A 23,241-nucleotide genomic window follows, 5' to 3' on the forward strand; every position below is an offset into this window, starting at 1 on the left:
AGAGACTGAAATTGAATGGCCTAATCTCCTTGAATGATTTCAAGGGTTTCTTCAGGTATGTTGGCAACAAGAAGAAAGCCAAGGAAAGTGCGGGCCCCTTACTGAATGAGGGAGGCAACCTAGTGACAGAGGATGTGGAAAAAGCTAATGTACTCAATGCTTTTTTTGCCTCTGTCTTCACTAACAAGGTCAGCTCCCAGACTGCTGCGCTGGGCATCACAAAATGGGGAAGAGATGGTCAGCCCTCTGTGGAGATAGAGGTGGTTAGGGACTATTTAGAAAAGCTGGACGTGCACAAGTCCATGGGGCCGGACGAGTTGCATCCGAGAGTGCTGAAGGAATTGGCGGCTGTGATTGCAGAGCCATTGGCCATTATCTTTGAAAACTCGTGGCGAACGGGGGAAGTCCCGGATGACTGGAAAAAGGCTAATGTAGTGCCAATCTTTAAAAAAGGGAAGGAGAATCCTGGGAATTACAGGCCAGTCAGCCTCAGCTCAGTCCCCGGGAAAATCATGGAGCAGGTCCTTAAAGAATCAATCCTGAAGCACTTACATTAGAGGAAAGTGATCAGGAACAGTCAGCATGGATTCACAAAGGGAAGGTCATGCCTGACTAATCTAATCGCCTTCTATGATGAGATTACTGGTTCTGTGGATGAAGGGAAAGCAGTGGATGTATTGTTTCTTGACTTTAGCAAAGCTTTTGACACGGTCTCCCACAGTATTCTTGTCAGCAAGTTAAGGAAGTATGGGCTGGATGAATGCACTACAAGGTGGGTAGAAAGCTGGCTAGATTGTCGGGCTCAATGGGTAGTGATCAATGGCTCCATGTTAGTTGGCAGCCGGTGTCAAGTGGAGTGCCCCAGGGGTCGGTCCTGGGGCCGGTTTTGTTCAATATCTCTTCATAAATGATCTGGAGGATGGTGTAGATTGCACTCTCAGCAAATTTGCGGATGATACTAAACTGGGAGGAGTGGTAGATACGCTGGAGGGGAGGGATAGGATACAGAAGGACCTAGACAAATTGGAGGATTGGGCCAAAAGAAATCTGATGAGGTTCAATAAGGATAAGTGCAGGGTCCTGCACTTAGGACGGAAGAACCCAATGCACAGCTACAGACTAGGGACCGAATGGCTAGGCAGCAGTTCTGCGGAAAAGGACCTAGGGGTGACAGTGGACGAGAAGCTGGATATGAGTCAGCAGTGTGCCCTTGTTGCCAAGAAGGCCAATGGCATTTTGGGATGTATAAGTAGGGGCATAGCGAGCAGATCGAGGGACGTGATCGTTCCCCTCTATTCGACATTGGTGAGGCCTCATCTGGAGTACTGTGTCCAGTTTTGGGCCCCACACTACAAGAAGGATGTGGATAAATTGGAGAGAGTCCAGCGAAGGGCAACAAAAATGATTAGGGGTCTAGAACACATGACTTATGAGGAGAGGCTGAGGGAGCTGGGATTGTTTAGCCTGCAGAAGAGAAGAATGAGGGGGGATTTGATAGCTGCTTTCAACTACCTGAAAGGGGGTTCCAAAGAGGATGGCTTTAGACTGTTCTCAATGGTAGCAGATGGCAGAACGAGGAGTAATGGTCTCAAGTTGCAGTGGGGGAGGTTTAGATTGGATATTAGGAAAAACTTTTTCACTATGAGGGTGGTGAAACACTGGAATGCGTTACCTAGGGAGGTGGTAGAATCTCCTTCCTTAGAGGTTTTTAAGGTCAGGCTTGACAAAGCCCTGGCTGGGATGATTTAACTGGGAATTGGTCCTGCTTCGAGCAGGGGGTTGGACTAGATGACCTTCTGGGGTCCCTTCCAACCCTAATATTCTATGATTCTATTTGAAGGACACATCTGTCTTTGAAACTGCAGTGTCAAGTTTATAGTCTCTGGCTAGGTCCAACATGGGATGTTACAGTCGAAAAAGAAGAACATTTTCTTTTTTTGATAGTAAGAGCTCTTCTTCAACGATTCAGGAGGACTCCGTTGGAAGAAATAAAAAGAGGCTGGCCTTTGTCTAGATGTCACCTGAAGTTTCAATGGTCTTTTCCTGTGTACCAGAGTATACAGACCAAAGAGTTGGCCACTAATATATTAATGAGTGTACTACTTCATCACTCTTTGAGCTAAACAACCACTTCCTTCAAAGGCTAACTCCTCTATTGTTGAATGGACCCCTTTTGGGATACCAGATCAAATCAACCAAGATGCTGTCTGCATTATGACACCTGTAGCCATTGATCTTGCGGCTGCATCAGCAAGGTATGGGGTGAGCCACATTATATGGAGCAGAATATTGAGACTGTGGTTTCTATAAAGACCAGTATAGCTATGATTGCATTTGGTAAGGATACGGCATATGGCACCAAGAAGGAGGTATCCATGGACTTTGAGACCTGCCAGACATTGGTCTCCTATAATGAGAGGAGTGGAATGCCATACTTTTTTCCTCATTTCATCTTCCTAAGACAGTGTAAGTGAAAAAGAAGCTGATGTTGGAGAAGGATTTCTACTAAATGCAGATGACAGAAAACAGAAGAGTCAAATTCCTCAACAGGAGGTGCTGTTTCTTTTTAAATAGTAGGAAGTTGAGTAATACTCAATGTCACATACAGACAAAAGGCAGATCCAATAGTATCTTTGTGACCCTGAGCTCCAGTACTGTATCAGTCTTAAACTGCAGACAAAATCAATACATCTAGTAGAGGAGATACAGGTTCAGGTGAGATCCTCAAATCTTCAGATGTAGTAAAGGTGATTGGAACAGAAGGTAATTGTAGTGCTATTAATAGTACCAATAAAAGCAGTACCAAAAGAGTCAGTACTGACGTTAGAGCTGGTGCAGAGGGAATTTTCCTGTCTTCAGCTGGTCCCAAGCCTGATGTGCTAGATAGTACCAAGGTTAATGGTACCAAAGGCTAAAGACCAATTACCAGTGCTGACTGGTGCGAAGTCAGTACCAGAAGAGCAGCACTATGTGGTGGCATCTTAACAGCTGAAACGATATCAGAATCTGAAGGATGACAACTCACTAGCTTCTATTTTGACAGTACGGGGATGGTTGACCAATCTGAGTTCCAGAATTAGAGCAGGGCTCTTTTCTTCCATGGACAGCAGGAGTAGTTGATTGATCTGAGGATGTTTGTAACACTCAAGAGATCCTGGATGCGGTATGAGATCTCAATGGCCTCCAAGTAACCTCTGAGGGTAATCTCTTTAGTGGGTGGAACACCTGATGACAGTGATTTTGGGGAGGGAACAGCACTCTGTTTCCTAAGAAAAGACTCTGAATCAGAAGCACTCTTCATGGATATCACCAACAGAGACAATTTTAAGCATGCATCATAGGCTTTTTGAGTGCATTCAGAGAAGGACCTACAAATTGTGCATTTCTGGGTAATATGCCCTCTCCAACCCCAACAAAAGAAACGTTTAAAATGCCCATCATTTAAAAGCAGAGCTGCTTCAAAGGATGGGTAGATTTTAAAACCTGGAGACATTGATTCAACCAGGAGGCTGGTGCCTTGGTACCCAAGCACAAATGAAGAATACTATTCAAGGGATTTTTGTGTTTGTTTTTGCTAAGAGGTTTTGCTGAAGAAAACAAACAAACACTAAACTAACCACATCAACAACTATGTTAACAATCTGCTACGGGGACAAGGGCTTGCCTACACATACGGCACTGCATTGGTGCAGCTGCGCAACTGTAGCACTTAGTAAAGACACTACCTATGCTGATGGGAAATCTTCTCCTGACGGCGTAGGTAATCCACCTCTCCAAGAGGCCGTAGCTATGTCGACAGGAGAAGCTCCCCCATCAATATAGCACTTTCTACATTGGCAGTTAGGTCGGTATAACTGGGCTAGGTCAGGAGTGTGGATTTTCCAAACTCCTGAATGAAGCAGTTATACCAACATAAGTCTGTAGTGTAGACCAAGGCTCAGATTATGTTTTGCTGCCATGGGTGGTAAGAAGGAACTAAGAGATGGATGGGCCGACTCCACCCTTTATGCTCTCAAGGCATGGGAGGAGGAAGAGGATATGAAGGATGCATATGTAATCTGGAGAACGATGCCACCCGCTTCTGGAACGGTGTGCAGGCTCCTGTGACCGGGACCAGGAGAGCAGGGATCATCTAATAGACTCCGGTGACCAGCATCAGTGCTGCAGTGACAAGTAACGGGGCTTCGAAGAGCACCAAGGAGGCTCCAGTGAGTGGCGCTTGGGAACTGGGGAGCAGCACCTTTTGGGTGACCGCTGCCGGAGTTCCAGGGACCAGTAGCATGCCTCTGCAGCCTGGTACCATGGATCTGGTGACCGATATGTGAATCCTGGAGATCAGTGCCTGGAGTTCGGTGATGGGAACCCGCTAACTGGCTGCAAGTCTGTGATTCAAAATACGGCTCTGGAGATCATTTGCATGGTCCTGATGAGTGGGCTGGAGTATGGTGCTGTGGGGGTGACTTCTGCAGGGGTGCCATTGAGGGCTTTTTCCTAGAAACAGATGGAAGGGAGAGGTCCTAAGGAGAGGTCTTCCTGAGGAGTAGGTGACACTGGGAGAAAGATGACGTTTTTTGCCACTTGAAAATGGACGGCACTATGAGGTACCGCATACCTCTACCAGTGCCTGGGATAGGAGGCAGGTCACGGGGCAGACTAGGCCCAATAGGTGAGGTTGCTGCGTGGCTGCACTCCAGTGACAGCGAGATGGTCTGACTTGATCTAGGCTTCTCTTCTCCTTTATCCTTATGCGACCCCGGGGAGCACCCTCTCCCGGAGTGCTTTTTGTGCCTTTTGGCCAGTACCGATGACAAGGCTCGGCCTCGGGAGGCAGTTGGTGCCGGGGGTGCACTTGTCATCGATGCTGAAGTACTTATCACAGAGTCCGAATGTGCCGGCTCCGAGGCTGGTGCAACAGCTGTCTCGGAGCCTAATGTCTCTCTCCTTTTTGGTCAGGGACCTGAATCCCTTGCAAATACAACACTTTTTGCAAATGTGGGACTCACCCAGACACTTCAAACAACTATGTGAATCGCTGATTGGCATGGGCTTCTTATAGCTATCGCATGGCTTGAAGCCCGGAGAGTAGGGCATTCCCTGTCCCTGAGCTAAGCCCTTCGTGGGGCTATGAATAACTAAAGTAAACTAACACTATTAGGAACTGTTAACTCTCTCTAACTGCAACTATTTACACAAGAAAAGTTTGAAGAACCACCGAAAGAGAACCATTTGCTAGAACAAGGGGAGCATTCCAGCACCAACAATGGCAGTAAGAAGGAACTGAGGGATGAGGCCGGCAGTGCCCCTTATACAGGTGCATAGGCACGCCACTCCAGAGGGCACCAGAGCCAGTCCCCTACAGATAGCACTGAGGAAAGGGTAGAGGGTCTCAGAGCATGGGCTCCAACCCAATACCAAATGTCTATATTGCAATTTTTCAGTCCTAGAACTCGAGACCTGTGAGTCAGCTGACTCAGGCCAGCTTCCGGTTTTGTTTATCCCTGTGTAGATATACCTTTGGTGATTTGGCTCCTCTCTCTCATTCATATACACAGAACAGTGGAAATAGTGCATTTAGAAACATCTGTATACATGTGAAGGCAAGTACTGGGGAAAGGATTTGTACCTAAGTGAAACATTTGAGACAAGATAACGCATCATAAACTTGATTAATTTGTTTTGACAATTACGTAGTTTATAGATCTCTGAACATACTAGCAGTATTGTTTTAAATATAAAAATTCCTGATAAAAATACAGAAATTAAATAATTACTAAACCAAAATAGCCATACATTACTTCCCTCCCACTATACCAGCGACCAGTCAGCACACACATTATAAATCAAAATCTCCTATACTTCACATTCCCTCCCCCAAGCTGCACCAAATCCCACTTCCAACCAATCTCAGCCCTCCTCAAGTGTCCTCTCAAGCAGACTGGCCTTGCATTGTGTCTGAAATGCCAACAGATTCCAGATATTTCAGACTCAAAGGGGCAGTGAATCACAAAGTCCTTGCAGAGAATGCCCTTCCAGCAGCATATATAACAAGGGAATTCCTGCTCTAGATCCTTTGTTAACATCAGCTGTGGAAGTATTACATAGGGAGAGAAGTGGTCTCTCAGGTAGCAATGTCCCAGGCCACTTAGCTCAGTGTGAACAATTAAGTTCCACCAGAAGTCAATGGAGAGCCAATGTAGGTCCCAGAGAACTGGTGTCATACAAGAACTGCTTAACTCGAAAAATGCCTCACACTGCCATATCCTCAGCTTCTAAATTATTTAAGAGAACAAATTCCAGGAGTCCAGTCTAGAGGTGACAAAGGCATGGATTATGGTAAAAAAGTTGCAATCGCCTAGAGACGGACAGAAAGCCATTTTTGTTGCTATTTGGCAGTAGGGAATTTAACTGAATACGCAACTTGCGAACTCTGGTTATAATGGAGGAACACCCTCAATTAGATGGTTGATATTCCATAAAAGTGATCTGTTCTAGTGACCTGACACCTCACCACTCCTTTCCCCTTTGCTGGTAATTTAGAAAATGAAAAAGACTATAATTAAATTCATTTCTTTCTCTACACATTAGTCAAACATGTTACATTATTTCCAAGTTACTACAGATAGCTATTGAAAGTCTTGAAAAATTTATCAGATACAGAGGATACAAAGACAGCCATGTCCAGCCATATCGAAAAGCGAAGTTCCAGTAGTGGCCCAGAATTACCTCCTTATCCTCATCTGGGAGGGGTGTCTGCTGTATTGTTCATGAAATTAACAATTTCTAGATGGATAACATCCTTTATCAACAAAAAGAAAAGGAGGACTTGTGGCACCTAAGGACTAACAAATTTATTTGAGCATAAGCTTTCATGAGCTACAGCTCAATGCATCTGATGAAGTGAGCTGTTGCTCAGGAAAGTTTATGCTCAAATAAATTTATTAGTCTCTAAGGTGCCACAAGTCCTCCTTTTCTTTTTGCGGATACAGACTAACACAGCTGCTACTCTGAAACTATGTATCACAGATTCTGAAGCTTGCATCCTACCTGGAAGATGCAATAATGGCATGATGACTGGTAAATGTACATATGGATGACTATGTAGCAGCCCTGCAAACGTCCAATATGGAATCGTCACTAAGGAATGCTACTGACATTGCATGTGCATTTGTTGAATGAGCTCGCTCCCGCTGAGGGGACATAGCCGAAGCTATTTTGTATGCAGTCTTGATAAAGGATGTCTTCAGAGTAGCAGCCGTGTTAGTCTGTATCTGCAAAAAGAAAAGGAGGACTTGTTGCACCTTAGAGACTAACAAATTTATTTGAGCATAAGCTTTCATGAGCTACAGCTCACTTCATCGGATGCATTCAGCTGTAGCTCACGAAAGCTTTTGCTCAAATAAATTTGTTAGTCTCTAAGGTGCCACAAGTCCTCCTTTTCTTTTTGTTGATAAAGGATGTTATCCATCTAGAAATCGTCCGTGAAGAGATTATTTGACTCTTCATATGATCTACATATAACAAGACAAGGTGAAGCAAGAAACAGTTTAGTCTTGTCCAGATAGAAGATTAGACTTCGCCTGATGTCTAATGTATGGAAACTCTGCTCCCCTGAAGATGAACGCGGCTTAGGAAAGAATACAGGTAAGTATATCACCTGGTTCAAATGAAACTCAGAAACCACTTTAGACAAAAATTTTGGATGTGGCAGTAAAGTTACCCTGTCTGGAGAATTTTGGTCTGCCATCATAGCCTGCAATTCTCTCTCTCCCCGGCGTACGTTATCATTACCAACAATGCAGTTTTCTGATATAAGAGGGGGAAGGGATAAGATGCAAGGGGCTTGAACGGAGGTTTCATCAGCACCTATCCAACCATAATAAGGCCCCACAAAGGAACCGGCTCTCAAATCTGAGGAGGCAGCCCTTCTAAGAATCTTGCTACAATGGAATTGGAGAAGACTGATCTTCCCTGTATAAGGGGGATGAAATGCCGATATCGCTGCCAGATGTACTTTCAATGAACTACGTGCAAGTCCTGAAGACTAAAGGCGCTGCAAGTACTCTAAGACAGGGGTGGGCAAACTGCGACCTGCAGACTGGATCCAGCCCCTCAGGGCTTTGGATTCACCCCTGGGACTGCCCCCCATGGCGCTGCGGGCACCGCGCCACTCTCAGAAGCATCCGGCACCATGTCCCTGGAGCCCAGGGGCGGGGGTGGGGAAGAGGGCTCCGTGCGTTGCCCTTGCCTCCAGGCACTGCTCCCCACAGCTCCCATTGGCCAGGAATGGGGAACCGTGGCCAATGGGAGCTTTGGGGGAGGTACCTGGAGGCGTAGCAAGGGCAGCACACGGAGCCCTTTGCCCCTCCCTCCTCAGGGGCCGCGCAGGGACATGGTGCCAGCCGCTTCCCGGAGCGGCGCAGCATGTGGCCAGGGCAGGCATGCAGGAATCCTGCCCTGGCCCCAGTGTGCGTCATTACCACCCTGGCGCTGCTTTAGGTAAGCAGCACCAGGCCGGAGCCCGAACTGCTCCTGCACTCCGCACCCCTCCTGCACCGAACCTCCTGCTGCACCCCAACCCCATGCCCTGAGCCCCATCACACCCTCTGCACCCCAACCCCCTGCCCTGAGTCCTCTCCCGCACTCCTACCCTGAGCCCCCTCCTGCACCCCAACTTCCTTCCCTGAGCCCCCCATACACCCCACACCCCTCCTCCCTGCCCTGAGCCCCTGTCGCATCCCATACCCCTCCTGCACCCCTCCTCCACCCCAACTCCCTACCCTGAGCCCCCTCCTGCACTCCACACCCCTCCTGCACCCCAATCCTTCCCTGAGCCCCCTCATGCTCCCGCACCCCTCCTCTGCCCCAATCCCTTGCGCTGAGCCCCTTCCTGCACACCGCACCCCCTCCCACACCCCGCACTCCCTCCCGCATCCTAACCTCCTGCCCCAGCCCTGCATACAATTTCCCCACCCAGATGTGGCCCTCAGGCCAAAAAGTTTGCCCATCCCTGCTCTAAGATGTCTTGGACGGAAGCCAGCATTGGTTGAATTCCCTGGGTCAAAGATCACATGGAAAACAGTTTCCATTTTGCGCAAGAGGCCATCCTGATAAAGGACTTTCTATTGTTGAGTTGAATCTGCTGAACAACCATTGAACACTGGTCTTCCTCCCCATTCAGCAATGCAGCAGCCATACCTTGAAATGCAGGAAGCTAAGCATAAGGTGGAAGGTGTGGCTATGATATGAGTATGTCAGCATAGAGAAGAAGCGGTATGGGAGGCTGAATTGCAGCACAAGAACGTTGAAGAGCCAGCATGGCCCCGGCCATGCCAGGGCAATGAGAATGAGCTTGATGCGATACACCTTCAGCTTGAAGATGACCTCTCAGATGACTGGGATGAGGGGAAAGGCATAGAAGAGAGGCGCTTAACAACTGAGATGGAATGTGTCTGACAGGAAACCTGGAGTGAAGTCCCCTTGAGAGCAGAATAGGCAACATTTCCTGTCCTGTTGTCCCTTGTAGCAAACAGGTTGATTGTTAGACTGCTTTAGATTATGAAGATAGTCCCAAGGATGCTTGTCTTCAGAGACCACTCATGACTCAGCAAAAAAAAAAAAATATTGTTGAGATGGTTCACAAGGTGATTCTGAACCCCAGGCAAGTAGTTGGCTATTGGAGTGATGCTCGCCACAATGCAAAACCACCATAACAGGATTACCTCTTGGCAGAGCATCCTGGAGTGTGCCCTCCTTCCTTGTTCACATAATATATCACCATGGTATCGTCAGTAAATATGTGAACCACTGAGCCCAATATGGACCCAAAAAGTGTGACACTTGTAAATGGCCCAAAGCTCCAGCACATTGATATGCAGAGAGGACACCTGCTCCAATGACACATCTTGGACTCAACCCCAGATGTGCTCCCCAGCCCATCAGAGAGGCATTGGCGACAACAGTCATGACTGGTAAGGGCCAGATGAAAGGAACGCCCTGAACACTGTCAAGAAGTCTCCACCACTCTAGGGAGTCCAGGACCAGTGGAGGAAGAGGGACCCATACGTCCAAGGAGTGAAGAGTCGGACAGTAAACTGACCTGAGCCACATTTGGAGGGGGTGAAGATGCAGCCTTGTGAACGGAACCACCTGAGTGCAAGTGGACATGTGGCCCAAAAGCCTCAGGCACATCCAAACTGTTGCAGAAGGCTGAGACTGCAGAAGTGGCGAGTCACCTAAAAACATCTGACAGAAATGCTCTCACACTTGTAAAATCTATTAGGGCCACAATGGACTCTACTTTCTGAGGGAGAAACAAAGTTGACTTTGTAGTGTTTAGGATGAGATCCAGATGCTCAAGCAAGCGCAGTGTGGCATTGATGTGAGAAAGGACGTCCTCTCTGGATCAGGAGCTCTGTAATCAGTTTTCTGAATACACAAAGATATGGATCCCTTTCTTTCTTTCTGGGCTATGCCATGATGATGGCCATGCATTTGGTAAAAATCTGTGAGGCAGTATAGAGGAGGAAGGGAAGTGCCATATACTGGAAATGGCATTCCGCTACAACAAATCGAAGGATTTTTCTGCAGCTCAGCAAAATCACCACATGAAAGTAGGCATCCTGAAGGTCCAGGGCAGCAAACCAGTCATTCTAAGACAATACAGGGAGGACAGTTGACATTTGGAACCTCACATACCTGATATATTTGTTGAGGCTGCAAAGGTCAAGAATGGGTCTTAGCCCTTCCTTCCTTGGATTTGGTCACCAAAAAGTACGAGGAACAGAAACCTTGACCCAGATGATCTGGTGGAACCTCCTCCACCACAAGCTTCCAACGTGAGCAGAGAGTGAATCTGCTCAAGGAGCAATACCTTGTGAGGGCATCCCTAAAGAGGCACAGGGAAGGAGAGTGAGAAGGAGGGATGGAGGGGGACTGGATGGCAGAGCCCGATTTGATGATGCTTAGGACCCAGCTGTCAGTGGTGATCAAGCCAGCCTGTCCCCAAATGGGGGTGGGGGAGGGAAGGAAGGGAGTGACAACTGAGACACTGCTCTGGACCAAGGAGTCAAAATGGGTGCTGGGGAGGTGCCAAGGGAGGGCATGTGGACTGTTCGAACCTCATACATGACTGCTTTCTCCTGTGGGATCTATGCTCCTTTCTGGGGGGGTACCGCTGTCTTGGGGGACAGAAAGGCTGCCCTAACATGCGTGGTGAATGATACTGAGGTTGTTGCTGGTGTTGAACACCGTAGTGGCGCCTTTGCACTACCAGTGCATACACCCAAAAGGTAGCCCTGGAGTCCTTGAAGGAGGAGTGCAGAGTCTTGTCTGTTTTATCTGAGAACAGTGCCTAATCGTTGAAGGTCAAATCCTCAACGTCCAAGGGAAGACACTGAGAGCAATGCCTGAATTCTACAGCCAGGAAGACCTCCTCATGGTCATCACAGAGGCCATCACTCTTGCTGAAGTATCCGAGACATCCAGCAAAAATTGCAAAGAAGTAGCCTTCAGTGACAAATGCCCAAAATTCCTCCCTTGAGGACTTGGGCAGCTCATCTATGAATTAAGACATAGCCATCCAACTGATAAAGTGGTACCTGGACAACAGTTTTGTCTGATTAGCAATTCTTATCTGCAAGGAAGAAGAGGTGTAGAGTCCTTCTCCTTGGCGGTGGATTTAAATCTACTCTATTGAGTTCTATTGTTCACCATGGTTACTACTGAGGAATTTGGGGCTGGATGGGAATTAAAACCCTCACATCTATGCATGGGAATGAAAGAGTGCTTTTCTATGTGCTCAGCTGCAAGTGGTACCAAAGCTGGCATGCTCAAGAGGACTTAAGCAGGCTCGTGGAGCGCATCATTAATAGGGTGACTCTTCCAAGGGCAAACAGCTGCAGGATATCACTAACTTGTGTATGTGTTCTCCTGCAGGAACTCCGCTTGAACACCCACAGAAGCAGCCATGCTCTTCAACAGGTCCTAGTATGCCTTGAAATCATCAGTACTGAAGGGCAGGAAGAGCTTGACACCTTGGAATTGCCCGGGGTCAAGGATGAGGTACTTAACTGTGTCAGAGCCAGATCCTGCTCCAGGGCTAATGGGCTCAGGTGGGATGACTCTGGAGGCTCCTCAAGAGGAAGGTTCACCAGTACCTCGACCTGTGGTGGATCGATAATCACTGCCACAGACGTAGCCAGTGATTTTGGCTTTAAGCAAGATGAGGAGTGGGATCTCCGCGACTGAAGAGCAGCTCATGGATTCTACAGAGACCACTAATATGGATAGGGCACTGTTGGCCAGTAGACACCAGGACAGGGTTCCCCATGCCAACCCTGGGACCAGTACCAATCCTGGTACATACAGTGCTCCATGAATGGCCTTCGCTGAAGTGATGGAGAGCAGGGAAGAGTAAGATCCCAACTCAACATCAGGGCATGGTGCCGACAGACCCATAGGTTCAGTGGCTTGCCCAGCTAATGGAGCTATAAAGGATGCAGCCCTGGCAAAGTCCTGGACCAACAGAGGTCAGGACAAAAAGTCAGAGGAGGTCCTCTGTGGCCTGATATGCCACCGACATAGGCAGAAGCAGCTGGTGCTGGCATCATCCTCATCAGTACTGGAGTCAATGGACGCCCTGGGACCAGAATGGGAGTCAACTGCACAGAGTCTTTGACCTTCCTGTGCAGTTCCAGGGAGTAGTTAATGGGACCTATTCCATCCAATGTATCCATCTTCACCCTGTGCTGATCCACACTTCTTCTGGAGGAGGGAGTCAAGTCCCCATGGGACCTGTCTCATTGGTCTTATGAGATCTTTTCCTCAGCACACTCAATGGGAAACAATTCCTCTATCTTTCTGGAGAAGGACACAAAGCAGTAGCACTGTCCAAATCAGAGGGCGACCTGCGATCTGATGAAGGCTTCAGTACCAAAGCAGGCCACACGACCTGCTCAACCAGGTGCTGCTTCAGATGAAGATCCCTCGCCACCTGAGTCCATTCTGTGACTGATCTGTAAATCAAACACCACTTCTTCATGTGGACTTTGTCTAGACACAGCAAGCCCCGCATGTGGGGTCGTTATTGGAGAGGGCCCCTACACATGATGGACAATGTTTAAATCCTAGTGATGGCATCACCAGGAACACAAAGTACAATTAACGCACACTAAGTCTAACTAACTCTATATTAGGAGTGCAACTAGAAAAAAGTCACTGAAAAGAGGACTGTGAAGTTGAAAACCACAGCGAGTTCTGACTCCAGCCATGCAGGGTAAGAAGGAAGTGGGGGTGGGGGGAAGGTGTCCAGGGTGGCACCACCTCATATAGGTAGGGAGGGGCTATGACCATGAAGTTCGAGTGTCACCCCTCTACAGGTATTGCTAGGTAAAAATCTCTGGGTCTGGTACGCTGAGCACACACACCCCTAAGTGGAATACACAGCTGCAGCTACTCAAAGAAGAAACTTTTCTGAATGAAGGGAAGCAGCCCGAACTCACCAGGAGAAACTTTCCATTGTTTCATGAGCTCTGACCTTAAATCTTTATTCTGAGGTTAATATATATAATTTAAAGTAGTTTGCCCTCATTAATAGAGCAGAATGTGAACTGCTTCTTGGACAGTTCTGAACATGCAATTTTGTAGTCTGTGGAACATTTATTCCAGCACCAAAACAGAGGCTGTGAACCCAGTGGTGGAAAGTCCACCTGGACAGAGGAATGAAGGTGATTTTATCTACAAAAGCCATCTGGAGTCAGCCAGAGCATCTCATAAAATTGGAGTGGCAGACTGAGGTGGGCTGGAAACAGCAACCAGAGCACCTCCTCAGTTTCAACACATCTCCTAGACAGCCTTCACCAGCTGGAGTCCTGTGGCGTTCCCTCTAGAGTTAAAGCTGCCATCTCTTGGTGGAATTCCTGGGAGAAGGCAGTAGCAGTACTGCTGAATACACCTTAGGTGCAGCTTGTGCTACCTGGGTGCAGTTTGGGTGCAGCTGGTGCAAGTAGCTTAAAATTGTACCTGCCTATGCCCACAGAGGTGTATCAGTCCTTACATGTTCATATGTCTTTCATTATCTGCATATATCCCTATGTCATGTTCTTATTATCTTGACTCAAGAGTTGCTATCCAAAAAATCCTTAAAGCCTTATATCAAAGCATTCTTGGTTTATATGGTTATTTGTTCTATGCATCACCATGTGTTTCTTGGCAGAACTGATATTTTATTGAGAAAAAATTCAATAGACTCTTGTCAAAGATACCTAACTGAAAGCACAAGAAATAAAAGAAATTTGAGTCATAGAATGTGTTTCAGGTTCTTGCAATTTCTCTCAATGGGATGATTTATAATACTATTTTAAAATTCCATAAAACATGTAACATTCTTTATATGCTTTTACACCCTCTATATACACACACAATTTACTGAGTCTTCTAAAACTGCTACTTTAAAATGTAATGTAAGGCTAAAAAATTGGAAGGGTTTATGATGTTTCCCTACGCAGAGCTACACAAAACACTACTCCAACCAACAAAGCCATTACAAATATAAAGTTCATCATTGTATTTAAAAATCAGTAATTTCTCAATAATTACAATTAAAAGGACAGTTTTAATGTTTTCATATTTGCTACCCCATGCCCTCTTTAGTATCTTTCCATATCCAGAGAAAGAGCAAAATAAAGGCCAGCCTATTTAACTAAACTGCTTTCATTAAAGAAAAGAAAAGCAAGAATCTATAAAGTAATGAGTGATCCTATTAGTTCCACCAGACTAAAATCATAGAGTCTACGTATGTGGTCCTTTCAGCCACATCTGTCATGGGCTATTTTGGTACCACAGAGTGCAGAATATTTGACCATTTATTTAATAGATAAGGCCAGGACAAATAAAGATTTGTCTTCCCTAAGAAGAAATATATAATGAAAACAACTGAAAAAACCCATGCAACAAATATCCTCCAATATTTTCATTTTTACACTAGCTACACCAGTATATTTATAGTTTTCCATTGAATTCTTTTCAAAGAAGAAAAAGAAAAATATAATAAGATGTGTGCCATGGAGAACAAAAAGAGGGAAACTGACAGTGTAAGCAGAGGATAATGAGTTAAATATTAAAACATACAGAATTGCTGTCAAACAATGTAAAATCCTTAAGAATTCTATTTATCAGTTTTTAGCATATATTGCTAATGTCGTATTTACAGTACAATTCTGAAGTCTCCTTTAAACCTCCCTCAACAATTCTGACTATAAAAATACTGTATTTTTGCATGCTCTTTTAGTAATAGATTGAAATGCTGATTCCAAAAATAGATCAGTCACCCAATTAAACTCTAGAACTTTGAAAATCCAGATCATCTTTTGTAATCTTTATATGGAAAAAAAGAGAATTTTATTTATCACTACAGAATCTTTCAGAGCTACTTTTGTGTGAACAGTAAGATTAATGGTTCAAAATGTCCATATGTTATTTCATATCAGTATATTTACATTAAAAGCATCCATCCATATTTTACATTTTATGAAAAAACATGGGTGCCTTATACAAATTTTTTATAGCACAACCTATCAGATTGTAATTTGTTTTAATCTTATTTCAGTGTTCTTTAGTAAGACTACATATTCTAATACCTTGAAATGTTTTTCTTAAAACTACTGAAAAGAAATAGTGCATATTTAAGATACAAACAAGGCTAAACCTTATACTCTTCTCTTTCAGTAATGAAGTCTGGGAAAGAAATCACAGACACCCAAGTGGTTTGGCAACTGTAAGTGACAGAAGCTCTGCTAAATCCTCTGTTTACACTGGGGATTAGCTGAGTAGATTGTGAGTAGCAAACTGAGCTGTCCATGGTCAAGGGAACCTGCTCCCTGTCAGCCTGTGGGGCACAGGGACAAAGCATGGTCCTGGTAGGAAGTGACCCATAAACGTATTCCTACGAAGGATTTATACAAAGCCAGTCTGCCTCATAGAAACTCCATATGACCATTAACTGGCCTGCAAGGCCTGCCAGGAGGCCTAATTACAGGTCTACAGAGCCCAATAACAAAAGCTGAAGAGCTTTAGCCTAGGGATGATCTGCTTTATACTGACTTGAGAGAGTCCATATAGAGTGACAAAAAGAAAGAGGTTTAGCTTTAAAATTCTCCCAAGAGACACAGCATTGTAACTAAGTCTGGAAAGCCCACATGCAACATACTTCAGATAGGCTTAAACATACCACCCTCTCAAAATTAACATTCAACTACTGCCTGCTTAACATCTGCTCAAACATGGTAAGTTGCTGTCATATTGTTAGACTACGCTAAAAAGGCTTTCTTCTATTTCAATATTAAGATAGATAAGTAAATAAAAGTCACACAAATATAAATGTATAGCTGTGACCAATAATCTCTACTGAGGAACAGTTTTTATAAACCCAAATTAGTTTCTTAAAACCATTAATGTAGAGTACTTAAGTGACTACAGCTACTGCCTGGTTTACTCAGAACACAGATGCGGACTCATTAATCTATACTGACAGAGAAACTAGATTGAGTTAGCGTGAACCGTATGGAAAACCAACACAATTTTAGAATACAAAGGCTTCTTGTAGGCAATATCTCACTATAAAGGTTTTAAAAATGAATGTTATGGCTAATGTAGGTAATTATTAAACATTTAGTCAGACAACCCACACATGGCAATAACTCAAAGTCAGAAGAAAACTTTCAAATATCAGTGAAAATTAACTCCATCTCTTTTCATCACCCTCTTACTACATTTTTACTTTAAAGAATACAAATCAAAAATTTCAAACCAGATGCCTAAAGTTAGGCACTAAACATGGATTTTTCAGAAATGCTGAACACCCACAATTCCCACTGAAGTTGTGCAAACTCCTCAGTTCTTAAAAAAATTTTGTATGCAGCTTACCTTAGGCATCAAAGTTGGTAAACTTTGGCCATATCATTTGTATGGGATTAGAAATCATTAACATTTGTAAAGAGCTTTCAAGCCTTGTATGCTGTAGATACTAAATATTATTGTATTTCTACATTTCAGCTTCCTTCTCCTGTTTAATTCCGCAGGATGTCAAATTTCTAAACTTGTACATTACAATTTTCCATGCCAAATAAAATATTATGACTTCAATGAAGGATCAAGCAAAATCCTCCAGATTGTGAAGAGAAAAAGTCTTAAGTCTTAAAACCCTTAAACACAAATACTTTACCTGAAACAATAGAAAAAGTAATATGGTACATTAGAGGCTATGAAACTTTTTGTATGGAATGTTCTTTTTGAAGTTCCCTCTAGTGTGAAAGTGCCTCTAAGGATTACTGTCAGTAGTTAATTAAAACACAGTTGTGTCTTTCTAGTAATTGGCATGAATTTAGCATTAAATCCTTTTTTACTAGCCTAACTCCGATCTTTTCTTGGAACTCAGGTTGATGTGAATAAAATACAGCCTGAGAACTATAGGTTAGGCATAATCAGCTATTATAGTAAAAAAGACAGCAAACCAGTATCTATTACAATCCCCATTTTCACACTAATCAACTTTACAAAATAATATTCACCTTTTGGGTTGACATTTTCTGTGTTTGGCCTATGCCCAAAGCTAATTTCTCTCTCTACTTTTTTTTTTTTTTTGAGCAAAATCTTTTTAAAAATTTTGAACTTTGAAAAAGTGAAAAGACCCTTTTTCCTTTGCAAATACATATATGTGTGCGTGCGTGTGTGTATATATATATATATAAAATGTACATTCACACATACATACACACACACACACACTTTTCTGTATCAAGCTTCAGGAAAGAAAAAAGCACTAAAATTTTAAACTTGGTATGGAACAGTCCTCACTGATATCATACCATTTCCTTGGTTTAGAGGTACGTTTTAAAACAAAAAGGTATAAACAATTAAAAATTACTCCTGAACATGGTCAGCAGTCACCATTTCTAAATTGTTAATGAGATCTCATCGTAAAGATTTTCATCTTCTCAGCCTTGCCTTCAGGTAAAAGGGCTGTTACTGAAATAGCCCAGATGAAATGCCTAAATGAATCTGGAACTCCTCAAAAGTGATATTTATGGTATGTTGCATAAATAATCATTGAGTCAACAACTTTAGAGTCTCTGCAATTTCTTTGCATTCTACAATACTTTGCTAATTTTAAACTTTCATAAAAATTGTGTATGTCTTTTTCCATTAAAACAATATAGCCATCCCAATGCAAGCAGATGTGTTGCTGTACTATTAATCTAGATTTGGAGAAAGAACTCTTCAAGTAGCAGCAATAAAAGTGAAAACTCACTCCTCCTCCAAGTCATCCACTTCACTGGGCTTGTCTTCACTAGAAAATTGGACTGTAGCAGAACTTGACCATGAGGAGTTATGTAAACCAAGACTGCAGTTAGTATAGACAAGGGTATGCAGTGTTTAACATGATGTCAGCTGGTGGTGGGTCAGTCCTGCTGGTTAACCTATCACCACTGCAACTTTGTGTTTTATATGTATGTACACCTAAGCCCTCAAGATCATGTTCTAGCATAATTTAATTTTTAGTGAAAATAACCCTGATGAAGGATTAACCTCAAAAGCTCAAGTGGGACAGTTTAAATGCCAACTTTATTAACTGGAAGCCATTTCTTTTTCTCAAAATGAAATTAAATGCAATGGCAACACTAGGTCAACTTAGCTGCACATATACAGCATGTTCTAATTCAATCTTTCAGCTTACATTTGTAGCTTAATGTATTATTGTACTGTTGATGTTGATAAGTGTATACATTAAATTATACAGAATGTTCACAGTGGTTAAATCAGTAAGTCTATGGGTTAGCAGAAAGAAGGTAAATATAGTAATGAAACTATTTTTTCTGAAGAATCTAAACTGATCTGGAATATCTATATACGGTAACTCCTCACTTAACATCATCCCGGTTAACGTTGTTATGTTGCTGATCTATTAGAGAACATACTCATTTAAACGTGCGCAATGTTTGCTTAGAACGTTGTTTGGATGTGGGGGCTTGGAACCAGGGTGGGCCGGCAGCAAAGCTAGATAATTTAAAAAAAGTGATGTGACAAACTATAACACAAACTACAGTAATACTGCAATATAAAAGTACTGCTGAACCCTGGACTAGTACCTGGCCCCCAGGTTATTATTCTCAAAAGTTGAACGAGTTGTATTTTCAGTATTGAAAACAACTCTCTCAAAACAAAAGGAGTACTTGTGGCACCTTAGAGACTAACCAATTTATTAGAGCATAAGCTTTCGTGAGCTACAGCTCACTTCATCAGATGCATATCGTGGAAACTGCAGCAGACTTTATATATACACAGAGAATATGAACCAATACCTCCTCCCACCCCACTGTCCTGCTGGTAATAGCTTATCTAAAGTGATCATCAGGTGGGCCATTTCCAGCACAAATCCAGGTTTTCTCACCCTCCACCCCCCCACACAAATTCACTCTCCTGCTGGTGATAGCCCATCCAAAGTGACAACTCTTTACACAATGTGCATGACAATCAAGTTGGGCTATTTCCTGCACAAATCCAGGTTTTCTCACATCCCCACCACCCCCGTACACACACAAACTCACTCTCCTGCTGGTAATAGCTCATCCAAACTGACCACTCTTCAAGTTTAAATCCAAGTTAAACCAGAACATCTGGGGGGGGGGGGGGGGAGGAAAAAACAAGAGGAAACAGGCTACCTTGCATAATGACATATGCAAGGTAGCCTGTTTCCTCTTGTTTTTTCCTACTCCCCCCCCCCCCAGATGTTCTGGTTTAACTTGGATTTAAACTTGAAGAGTGGTCAGTTTGGATGAGCTATTACCAGCAGGAGAGTGAGTTTGTGTGTGTACGGGGGTGGTGGGGATGTGAGAAAACCTGGATTTGTGCAGGAAATAGCCCAACTTGATTGTCATGCACATTGTGTAAAGAGTTGTCACTTTGGATGGGCTATCACCAGCAGGAGAGTGAATTTGTGTGGGGGGGTGGAGGGTGAGAAAACCTGGATTTGTGCTGGAAATGGCCCACCTGATGATCACTTTAGATAAGCTATTACCAGCAGGACAGTGGGGTGGGAGGAGGTATTGGTTCATATTCTCTGTGTATATATAAAGTCTGCTGCAGTTTCCACGATATGCATCTGATGAAGTGAGCTGTAGCTCACGAAAGCTTATGCTCTAATAAATTGGTTAGTCTCTAAGGTGCCACAAGTACTCCTTTTCTTTTTGCGAATACAGACTAACATGGCTGTTACTCTGAAATCTCTCAAAACAGAGTATCACATTACAGCAATGAGGGCTATAATAGCTGTATTGAAAAACACTGCTTGGTAAAATTCTGGCACAGAAGGACTTCATATAAATGACATAATGGTAAAAAGTTCTCATTTTGCTTTAAACAAAAAAAAAAGAATGAATGAAAAAGTTATTAGCCTTTCTCCACACCCTTCTCACAACAGTGTTGTCAACTTCATTCTTAATTGAGCAAGAACAAACAACAGAGTTGGGTTTTACAGGGTTTTTTTTTATTTTCCATTTTCAGCATTAAAATACAGACAGGAAAGGGGATTTTCCCTACATTTCAAATTAAGATAAACGAATACATTAAACCTCTCTCAAGTCATCCATGAGCAATTTGCACCTCCAATTTAAACTTCAGTGTCCAGCTGTGAATTTTTAAAATTATAAAGTGTCAGAACCATTTTAAATGTCTCTTGAAATTCACAGGACCCAGGTCATGATGATATACAACTCATGGTATTGTTAATACATTTTCAAGGTGTTAAATTAAAAAATGAGGTGTGACAGCTGTGAGTAGTATAAACAAATTGTACTTTTTGAGGTCTGTGCTGTCACATCTATTTTTTAATTATATGCTTCAAAGACATATTAAAAGATATGGAGAACAATGCATACATTTGAAACTATGAAATATAAGGTGCTAGTTGCATTATTGAAAAACGTGAATATTTGCTGGAAATATCAAAAGAAGTACTTCCCTTTAGGAAAAAAAGGTCCCCAAAAGGAAGAAGAAAAAAGACTGCATACTTGTAAAGTATATTTTACAATTAAATCTATGAAACAGGAGAATACAAATTAAAATTGAAGATCTGAAATGACTGCACAGCACCCATACTTACTGATAACATTTGTAAGAAATTCTGAAAGTTCTCCTATTTTTGTGCATTAAAAACAACAAAAAGTTGTATATGGAAAAAAACAAAAAGTGTAAGGTCTAGGGACTAAATAGGACTGCAGTAAAATTGCAAATATGATTACAGATGAATGGTCTAGCCCTTTTTGAGTACACTACATAAATGCTGAAGAAATCAAGGAAAACACCTATGAACAACATTCGATTAATTGAAATTATTAAACAAATGCCAATGAAAATATTCACCAACACTCTTCTGCAAAAAAATAAAATTCTAGGCAAAAAATTTCCAAAGTAGCCTCTGGATGCCCAACTTCAGACACCTAGTACTTGTTTTACAGAAGTACAGCTGCAGGTGATCAGCATGTCTGACAGCCAAAACACAGGTATTGAGCTGGGCACCAAAAATTTGGGAACCCAAATCCAGTGGCCACTTTGAAAATTTGATCTTATGCTTTTAACAAACATATATGCTTGTGCTTAAAACAAAATGGCATACAAAATAAATATTTCAAAGCAGAGTAATTTGTGCATATTTACTAATGTTTACATATTTTTTCTATATTATTTGCATCTGTACTACAAAATCATTGATACCAATTGTTAATTTAATTGAAGTAGGATATCTTATTAAATCTAGAAATATTTGCATTGTTTATAATTATGTTAAAGAGCTGCTTACAAAGCTCCACTGAGAACTCTTTAATTTTCAGGCTGCAACACCATAACTGGACCCCCTATACTGTTCACCACCTGAATTTGTACCCAAGTAAAATGGGCTCTTACCCATAGATGTAGTATTTAAAATATTCACTAATTAACAATTTAATATTCTCTAATTGTCTCACACGTGTCCAAAGTCCCACATTGTCCATGAGGATACTGAAACAGAATTGCCTGAGTCAGAGCCCTGGGGTACTGTACAGTAACAGCCTCAGGACTGTTCGTGCACTTTTCTATTATGGAATTCCCTATGCTATTATTGACTAGGAAGGACTGATCTGCATAATGACTGTATAGTCTTTCAAGCGTACAGCCATCATACAACCCCCAATGCTCTGACTACTACCCTCAGGAATTCCCATCCACAGACTCAGAACTAATCCATCAACTGCTGACACCTCTTGCCTTTGTCATCCCTCCTAATCCAAGATATTAAATACAATTTTAATTCATTAAAGGCATTGCTCTTAGTAGAGATAGCCATGTTGACTTCTGAATAGAAGAAATATGAGGCCCTATTTGCCAAGCATAAAAGGGCAAAACCAGTAGGCAAAAGTAACATTTTCAAGTATTAAAATAGCATTGAGAAATGCATCCCCACAGTCTCAGACGCAGTAGGGGGTTCCTGTTCTTTCCCCCGTCGCAAGAGCCAGCTTCTTGTGGTCAGGGGTGGAGAGGTAGGTGTGTAGCTGGGGAGTCAGGAGTTCTGTAGAAGTCTATTGTCTTCTGAGTAACAGAAGGAGGACACATAAGCCCCTTCTCTATGGTCAGGGAGTCATTATGTGCTTGACCAGCAGCAACTGTGAGTTGGTTGGAGGAACACATTCTGAGGTCAGCGGATGCCCTCTTATATGTTCATTGGTCAGGGAGGGGCCACATGAATGGATCAGTGTGCAGATAGGGGGAAATAATGTGGTGATTCAGTAAAGGGATAGGACAGAGTTTAGGAGTCGAGTCAGGGTAACTATAATTGGTATGAGATGCCACAGCAGAGGGTTTGGCAGGGGAGCTGCAAGGATTTCACAGGTGGACAAGGGCATGAGAGAGGTAAATTGACAAGTGGCTAAATTATGGGAGTCAGAAAAGGTTGATGATTGCCCATCGCAAAATTGTATAACCAACACTAGAGTTATTCAAGGAAGAAATAATATACCTTTCTAACGGAATGGTTAACAATCTGGGAATCTGGCAGGGCTGGGGCGAAATCAGCCAAGCTAACCGCTGGTGCCTCTGGTGGCAGGTGTCCAGCACAGATACTCATTCAACAGGGGTCCAGTTCCCTGATAAGCCAGAACGGGAAGTGGACTTGGGGGGAGGGCATCTTCCAAAGCAACTGAAGAACCGTGTTGA

General features: G+C 43.2%; 1 protein-coding gene across 3 annotated transcripts in view; it reads right to left on the reverse strand.

Moving 5' to 3' along the window:
- RSRC1 (arginine and serine rich coiled-coil 1) overlaps positions 1-23,241 on the reverse strand; it is a 366,678-nt gene that overhangs the window by 166,154 nt on the left and 177,283 nt on the right. The gene's annotated exons all lie outside the window — the stretch shown is intronic.

Source organism: Lepidochelys kempii, chromosome 9, assembly GCF_965140265.1.
Source record: "Lepidochelys kempii isolate rLepKem1 chromosome 9, rLepKem1.hap2, whole genome shotgun sequence".
Lineage (NCBI taxonomy): Eukaryota > Metazoa > Chordata > Testudines > Cheloniidae > Lepidochelys > Lepidochelys kempii.